Genomic DNA, 9,334 nt, shown 5'->3' with positions numbered 1-9,334 from the left:
CCACAATCCTGATGATGCCTGTACTCTCTCTGCAGCAGCTGCAGGGGTGTTTGACCAGGACTCACTGAAGACAGCTGTGAAGTACTTGACCGTGCCCGAGGAGCTATCGATACATAAGTTTCCAGACATCTCTGGGCCCCTACTCTGGACCAGGACTGGGGCCCCAAAGGTGGATGTGATCCAGCCCAACTGTGGGCACCAAGTCTGGCAAAGGAGAGAGGTTCATGTTCTGGAGAAGTTAGCCCTGGACTTGAATGGCTTTTCCCAGGGGCATCCATTGTTAGGGCCAAGCCTTCAATGCACAGAAGGGGAAACTGAGGTAGCCCTCCAAGAGATGTTACTTGCCAGGGTCACACAACAAGTCAGTGCATTGTTGAGACTAAGACCCTAGAACTCTGCCTCCTGGCCCAGGCTCTCTCTCTCTACACCTTGATCTCAGAGACCAGCCTTTGAGAGGTGCTCAAAAGGTCATTGTGCTGTGAGCCAGGTCCTTGGTTCAGGGTCCCCCTCTACTAAGTGTTGGCTGTGTCACTTGGGCCACTCCATTCTCTGCATGAGGCCTCAGTCACTCCAGGTGGATGATCTCTGAGGGGCCCCCACTTCAACTGTGAGTCTGGGATCCTCTGAATGGGGTGTCTTGCCAGGCTGTGGACTCTCTCTGTGGTGGTCTGTGGGACACTTCTGGGAGTGTTTTCTTCCTCCCACCAGACCGAAGCTAAACAATACTGGAAGTAATAGTCGCTTCAGCCACAGGCTGTGCAGACCACCCGAGGATGACCTGGGGTCTGTTTTATACACCTTGGAACCTATCAGATTCCCCCAGCGGTGAGTCCCCTGGTGCTCTTAGCACAGACCTGTGAAAATGGCCCCTGACGGGTTGGGTTTGAAGAAGGAAAACCATACCAGCCCTGTGCCCCCATGCCCTCAAGGCCAGGTCTGCAGGGCCCAATACGGGCTGAGGACTTGGTCCTCTGGGAGACTTCAGGCCCACTGAGACCCTAGCACTGGTCACGTGAGCTCATCCCCACCTGAAAGTGGGTCTCAGGGCAGCAGCGTTTGACTTCTAAAGCCTGAGAGGCACTGGCCAGGGGGGACCTGGGCCCAGAGATGCTCAGGGTGCCGGAGATGGGAGGGCCCTTCCAAGCCAAGGGGTCCAACCCACTCACCTGGCATTTTGCAAATAGGGAAACTGAGGCCCAAAGAGAGGAAGGGGCTTACATAACACCCCAGTAGGCTGGTGGCAGAGCTAGGACCAGAACCCATGTCTCTAGATCCTCCTGTCAAGGACTCTTTCCCCCCCGCATCGAACATAATCTGCTGACATCTAGACTGAGCCCACCTCCAAGTCTTTCCAGACCTTCGAATCCTTGACAGAAGGCTTCTCCAGCCCACCCCTGTCTGCACTGGGTGATTCAGGAGCTTTCCCCTCAACCGGTGGTCCTTTCTCCTAAATCTTCCTGGTGTCCCCTTTCCATTTGTCTAGGGCTCATCTTTTCCTGGTTCCAGAAGCTTCTCTGTCAACAGATGATAACTGCAGCTACCCCCCTTCTTGCCACGGTTTGACCAACTCCCTGCAGTTCCAGCATTCCCAGGGGTGGGGGGTCATCATTCTCCCAGCTCTTGGGGGGTCTATTGGTTGCTCCTAGGGCTTCCCTTCTGTCACTGGCCCGGGCCCAGCCCTGCTGCTCTTCCATGGTCACCCCAGCCTTGCATCCCATCAGTCTCCCCTGGGACTTCATGGGTCATTCCCTACAGACTTCCTCTCTGCTGGGCCCGGGTTCCAGTGGAAATAACAATAACAACCCAGGTGTCACTGGGTTGCTGTGAGTTGTGAATGAGTTAATGCATGATTAGGCATATAAGGCATAGGTAAGTATCCATAAACTCTCATGTTATGAGGTGCATTAGGTGATAACAAGCAGTCCCTTGAACCTGGAGCCTATGATGGCCTAGGCACCTGGGGGGAGAAGGGGTGAAAGGGCCCAGAGGACCTTTGGTAACAGGGAGTGACGGGAGCCAGGAGGGTTTTAAGCTGGGGAAGAACACGGCCAGGTTGGCTTCTAGGAAAATAACAGGAGGAGCTTGGTCGCTGAGCACTGCTAAGGGCTCCATCCCCGGACTTGTTGAGCAGTGCGGCTGCCAGCCGATGCCCAGGGAAAGAACGCATGGGGACCCAGGCCAGAGCCCCTAGTATGACTTTGTGTGCATCCCTCAACCTCCCCAGGCCTCCAGCTATCATCTCTGTCCTTCTCTTTGGAACTGCTGCAGCCCCCAGCCTGCCCCACCCCAGCTGGTGCTCTCAGACCAAGCTGCGCCAAGGCTGCGAAAAGCCAGTGGGTGTCCAGGCCCTTTTCCCACACCTACAGTGACAGAGCGTGTGCTACCTCCCAAACCAGCCCATGCTATCACTTCAGAGCCTTGTTCAAAATCATATTTTCATAAAGTTAACAATGACTGACACTCCTTCATTCAACATTGATTGTACTCCTTGTGTGCCAGGCGTTGTTCCAAGTACTTTAATGATTTAACTCAATTTCCTCATCAATCCTTTTTTTTTTTTGTGGTACGCGGGCCTCTCACTGTTGTGGCCTCTCCCGTTGCGGAGCACAGGCTCCGGACGCGCAGGCTCAATGGCCATGGCTCACGGGCCCAGCCGCTCCGCGGCATGTGGGATCTTCTCGGACTGGGGCACGACCCCGTGTCCCCTGCATCGGCAGGCGGACTCTCAACCACTGTGCCACCAGGGAAGCCCTCTCATCAGTCCTTTGATGTAGGTGCTACTATTCTCCTTACATCCCTATTTGACAGACAGGTAAACTGAGGCACAGGAGGTTAAGTCACTTGCCCAATGTGAAGGAGCCAGGATTCCGAGTGGGCATCTCACCCCAGAGCCTCCCTCCTGGCCTCCACCCTCTCCTGCTCCTGCTTCTCCAAGCCTCAGGCTCCCTCCCACCCACCTGCCTTCCCACAAAGAACTTATTGGCTTTCTGCCCATGGACCCCTCTGCTCAAGGCTGAGCCACTTCATCTCAGTCCTGCCACAGGCGCCAAACCTGGTCGAAGTGGAGACTGGCCTCCCTTACCAGTGGCTGCCCCTCTGCACATTCACACCGTGCATCATGTGTGAACACGGGCTTTGGTGGCTTCTTTTGTGGCTACATGTCCTGTGTTGTCTGATTTGTGATACTGCACTCCGCCCACCCCACCCCACCTACTCAGCACAGCTGAACATGGTCAGCCAGTCACTTGACACCTGGCAACTCAGCCCAATCACACCTCCTCCGGGAAGCCAACCCGGACTTCCAGGCTCCGTCATCCCTCATTTTGCTCTCCCCAAACACCCTGTATGCCTTCCTCCCAGCAGTCATTCCACTTAAATGGCTTGATCGGGTTCTCACTTTCTCACCAGCCTGGATGCTCCCTGAGGTTAAGACCAAGGCTGTGTTTCTAAACCACTGCATCACCAGTGCCTAGCACAGAAGCTGGCACAAACTCAGCCCTCAGATGTGTGTGCGTGAATGAATGAATGAGTGACATACCTGAGGTCCTGCTCTGGGCCGGACCCTATGCTGGATGCTGAGAATACGAGACCAGGCATAGACGCTGGTGGGGGAGACAGACAAGCAAACAGGCGGTGACAATGTAGGATGAGAACTGCACTGATGAGGAAGCACAGGGGGCCGCGGGGGGCATTGAGGAGGGGCCCTGGACCCAACCGGAGGACCAGAGGACAAGGAGTTAGCCAGCTGGAGAGCGGTGATGGAGAGGATCCTGAAACTGGACTGAACTAATGACTGAATGTGCGGAAGGTCTGTCTCCTACCCCAGACCTCCAGCTCCCTGAGGGCAAGGCGGGCATCCTGCGCTCCTTTCTCCCCTACAGTGCTTGGGGAAGTGTTGGGTCCCTGAACTGCATTTAAAGAGTGGTTTCAGTTGATTGATTTTCCTTCCCTCCTTGGAACATGGCTGGTCTGACACGCTCCTCACTGCGTTGCTTGTGCCACATCTTTTCTCAGCCTTGCCTTCAGACCCTGCCCTAGAAAAGCTGCATCTTTTCCCACCTGAGCTACACTCTCCCCCTCACACCCTCTCCATGGTTCCGTGCCCCTCACCTTCTCTGCTCAGCCCACCCACCTGGCTCTGACCGTCTCAATGTGTGGGCGCCAGCGTGTACCTTCTTCACATGAGATTTGTTGATTTCATAACCATAAATAGATGAAATGTTCTGAATACTTCCCTATGCAAGTAGAATTGGGGGAGTGATAACATAATGAAAAGACCTTAAGAGAAAGAAAACAGCCTGCTAGGGTGCGCCTTTGCACAAACCAACATGAGGATTATATTTTCACTGCAGACTGGTGGACCCTAGCCCCAGGATGGGGGAGGTTCTTGGGAATCTGTTAGAAAACCTTTACATGGTTTCAAACTCATGGATTCAAAAGAACAACCTAGTTAAGAGTAGCAAGAAGTAGAAATCAGGAGACCTGGGTTCTAATTCTGGATTTATCTCATTCTAGCTGTGTGACCCTGGACAAGTTACTAAACTTCTCTGAGAAAGTGGATAGAGATTCTTCCCCTGGGTTAGACTGGAGGCTCTAGGAGGCCTGAGACCCCACAGTACTGTCATTTTCCTCCCACCAGGACATTTTGTCTTCTTGTTTAATACCTTAATCACCACCCAAAATGCAGTCTTGAGGCTGGGGTTGGGGTAGGATGGAATGGGGTATCCTGACTCTTCATTGCTAACTCCAACTCATGTTGCCATGGGGACAGGATGCGGAACATCAGTTCTGCATGGGGAGGCTACATCTACACAGCTACAGAGTGGCTAGAAGCTAGTAAGGAGCCTAGTCCGTAGGGCTTCCCAATCTCTTCACCCTTAAGGAGTACAGGGACACTACTGCTCCATGGCATTTGGAAGAGTGAAGGGAGATGAAATGACATTTTGGTATGCCCTGGGTCCAGAGAGCTTCTGCTTGAGAAAGAGAGAGATGAGCAAAGATATTCCTAGCGTGAACTCATCCTCTACTCCAAAAGAAAACAATCTTTTTCTGTAAAGTGTCAGTTTGTAAATATTTTAGGCTTTCAGGCCATATGGTCTCTGTTGCAGCTGCTCAACTCTGCCATTGTAGGGTGAAAACAGCCATAGACAATATATAAACAAATGGATGTGGTTGTGTGCCAATAAAACTTTATTTGCAAAAGCACTTTGTGGGTTAGATTTGGCATGCAAGTCAGAGTTTGCAGACTTCAACTCTACTCCAAGGTACAAGAGAAAGCCTGGACTTGGGAGCAGGAGCTTGGCTTAAGGCTCAGCATCGCCAATAACTTGCTGTGTGACTTTGAGTAAGTCATTGTGTCTGAGCCTCAGTTTCACTATCTATCAAATGAGCATAATACTATCAACCTGATTTGGCATGAGAATAGGTCTAACAGGTCAGAACAGATCTGAAGTCTTTTCATCCCTCTGTTCCATCACTTCAGGTAGAGCTACCCCCCTCCTCAGGCCATGCCCTTGCCTGCTGAGGTTGGGCAGGAGCCTGCTGGAAGGGAGGAGGTGTTTCTCTCTAGAATCAGATTCTTGGTCTGGCTTTCCAGTCTCCAGCCCCAAGTGACCCCATTTATGCAGCAAGCCAAGCACAGGAAGAAATGAGGAATCCCTTCGTTTCCACCATGCAGTCATTGGGCAGGAGGCTACAGTTCACTTGAGAAAGTGATGTGGCTGCAGTGGCTGGTGGCCAGGCTTCAGAGGAGGCATTTGAGACTCAGGCTGGGACTAGAGTTTGGAAAGGTAAGCTTCAATGCTCTTCTAGATTGTTCACCTGTGACCCCAATTTCCCTGGGGTCCAAGTCAAGTAGCTGCACCTGTGGTCTGGTGGTGACTTGCAGCACCACCAATTGCCTTGATGGACCTGTCTTGAGCCATCTTGTCTGTCTGTCCGACCTGACAACCACTGAGATTTTGCATCCTTTGGCATCTTGTCATCTGTTCCGAAGACCCATCAAGTGATTCATTCATTCATTCATTCATATTTTCCCTCTCTCTCTCTTTCTCTCTCTTTCTCTCTCTCTCCCTCTCCCTCCCTCCCTCCCTCTTTATCCTTCTCATAGACACATTTGTCCAGAGCCATACAGGATACACGTTGACAGCTCTCTGTCTAGATCCTTGCCCCAAGTCTCCAGAAAATTAGCCTTAATCAGGAGTCTCCATGCTGTTTTAAAGAAACAGACTCCCCATTCACCCTCCAGCTCCCTCCCAGCAGGTTATCCTCCCTGAAATCTCTGGAAAAGATATACCTTCTCTTCTCTGATAGAGGCTGAGGGGTGATGTCCCTCCAGGTCCCCAGTAAAGCCATGTAAGACAGGGGCAAGGGATCTCACGGCCTGTTCTTGCTATAAAAATCCCTTTTTCGGAAAAAATAATAAAGAAATAAATCAGCCAATCCCTCTTCGATGCCATCACCTCTTCTTGGTGATTTTTCGGGGAAGGAGTGGGCGGGGTTGCCATGGCAACAGATGCGAGCTTGTCTCGGTAAAGAAGGGACCTTGATATTTTTTCTCTCTCTCATTCTCTCTTTCAGTTGTGTGTGTGTGCGCTGCGCATGATCGTGCCCACACCAGGAATTTTTTTTTTTTTTTTTTTTTTAGAACTAAAGAAAGCCCTTCTCTTTCCTCAGCTCCCCAAATATGGAGTGATGGAAAACCATTTACTCCTGCAGGCCAGGGACAATTCAGGATGGTTCAAGAGAAAAGGAAGAGGTCATACGGGGCTCCTTTCCTCCATCTTTTGGCTAGAGATTGCATGCAGAGAGACCTTCACAAATCGTTGGGGTCCAAGGGCTGGAGAGAAGGGAAGATGTTGGGTGGAGAGAGATGATTAAGGCATAAATGGTGCAAGAGCCCAACAAGTGACATCTGAGAGAGCAACAGAAGGTGCATTGAGGCTAGGGATGCAAGCAAATCCGCACACACCATCAGGTGCTGGGAGAGAAAGGCACAGAGCCAACTCAGACGTGGACACAAACACACATATGTACAGGGAGGCACACAGAAAGCTGCAAACATATAAATACATACCAGCACAAACATAGAACTACACACAACACAGGAAATCATAGACATTCTTAATAAAGACAGGCATAGACGCAGGCATAAGCAAATGCATAGATATAAAGGGATACAGACACACAGCTATGAAGACACATGTGAACAGACATACAGAGGCCTACAAATACAGTCATGGTCAAATGGACAGACAGGCACACACGCACATTCTCAGAGTCTGGCCCCCTCCCTTCAATTGCCCAAGCATCCCCAAGCAGCAGTGCATAGCTGGAAATGCTGCAGGCTCACACAGAGAGTTTGGGTGGGTGGCTTCTGCTCCCCCCATTTCTTCTACAAACTCACCCCAAGGCCCCCCTCTGAATTCATTCCCTTGCCCACTTTCCTATAGTCAATGGGCTCTAATACCTCCCTCATCTCAGACTTCCAATTCTTAGCCTGTTCTGCTGCTGCCGCCTGCTGCTTGGGAGGGGGAGGGAGGTGTGTGTGGGGTGACTCAGCCAGGCCAGGATGACTCACACTGCCAGTATTTTTAGCAGCGGCCAGGAGCTCTCTAGCGTGCCAGCCGCCCCCCTCCTCCTGCTTGCTATTTTGGAACCATCACTGGTGATATAAATAGCTCCTCTCCCACATACTGAAGCTGCTGCCAAGCTATTTTTGGTTCTCCACAGTTAAAAATAGCTTTAAGGAGGTGGGATGCAAGGGGTGTGGGAGTTGGCCTGGGGAGAGAAGACATTGGGGCATACAGCGCTTCTCAACTTGAATCAGAGTGGGCGAGCTAGGATGAGCTCTTCTGTGCCCCCTCCCTTGTCCCTTTCTAGACCCTTCTTCTCTTCCAGAGTGCCTTCCCCCCAAGTCCATTCTGGAAAAATCCAAGGGCTCTTCCCTTGAGCCTAGTTCCCCCCCCCCGCATTTACTTCACTCCTAGAGTTCAGATATCTTGCCCCCCTACAATCCACCCCCTTATTCATTCTCAGGGGACAAGGGCACAGCCAGCTGGGGCCTCACTGTGAGACCTGTATGGATTCAAGCTCTACTTTAACGTCGCATGTTCCACATGACATTCCTTGGGATAGTTCAGGACCACGGACAGCGGTGAGTGCCCCATTCTTTCACCGCGGCTCTGCTCAGCTTGCTGGACCAAACCAACAGGCACCTCTGGTCATGGAGAGAAACACTAAGAATGCCTCTCAGTCAGGGATAAAGAACCAATAAGTGAATAAAACAGGAACACTGCCCTGGATTTTCCTACAGGAAAGGGGTCCAAAGATTAAGGGCTTGTCCAAACAGAAGCTTGAGCGAGGGGTGGGTGAGTACGTCAGGGGTCAGACAGAGATGAAAGTGGAACAGAGATACGCTTTCTGAAGGAACCATTTTTCTGTCACCCAGGTAAATAGGGTTAGAGATAGTGGCAGACAGGCAAACAGACCCCTTCCCTCCATCTCAGCTGTGCCACTGAATACGGGAAGGTTGATGTGGATGGACCCAACCTCTGCCAAAATACACAAGAGGTCATGACTGGGCCCCCAGAGACCCCCTTCTTAGACAGCCTTCTTCTCAGCTGTCTCTCCTCCTCCCACTCTACCCCTCTTGCTTCCACCCTTTTCCACGAGGAGTGAAGACCCCAAAGTTTGCTTCTTGGTGTCAAAGTTTATCTCCACCCCTCCTACGTGGCTTTCTACAATCAGGCCAATCCCTTTCCCCCAAATTTTAAGTGGTCTCATCCCCAGCCCCTCGCGTGACTTCACACACACCCTTACCCCACAGAATTCGATTTCAGATAAAATGTCCCCTAGCCCATTACCTTCCCCTTTGTTTGGGGGAAACAAAGGCACCCTTCAACCCCAGTAGAGAGTGACCATCCGTGCAGAAAAGAGCAAGAAGAAAGAGGGAGATGATAGGGCAAAGTGATATGATGTGGAGACAAAACTGACAAAGAAGAGAGACGAGAGAGAGCAGAAGGGGGACGTTGGTGGTGGGGGGTCGCAGAGGGCGCACAAAGTTGAGATAGACCACCAAGCCGGCAATGAGATAAAGAAACTAGCTGGTGCGGGGCGGTGGGGGGTATTTGGAGAGTTGAAGATGGAGAGACAGCGAGGAATCCTACCGCCGATGACGGGGAGGGGGTTGGAGGGGAGTGTGGACGGCCCGACGGAGTTAAGGGGTCTCTGGTAGGTGCCTGGATCGTGCAGAGGGTCCAGCACGGCCTCCTCGCTTCTCTGCTGCGTCCCCATCCTCCCCGCTGGAGGCAGGGGGGAGCCCTCCGGAGCGTGG

Source organism: Neophocaena asiaeorientalis, unplaced genomic scaffold (assembly GCF_003031525.2).
Source record: "Neophocaena asiaeorientalis asiaeorientalis breed wild unplaced genomic scaffold, Neophocaena_asiaeorientalis_V1.1 scaffold43, whole genome shotgun sequence".
Classification (NCBI taxonomy): domain Eukaryota; kingdom Metazoa; phylum Chordata; class Mammalia; order Artiodactyla; family Phocoenidae; genus Neophocaena; species Neophocaena asiaeorientalis.
Note: the sequence above shows the minus strand (reverse complement) of the source record.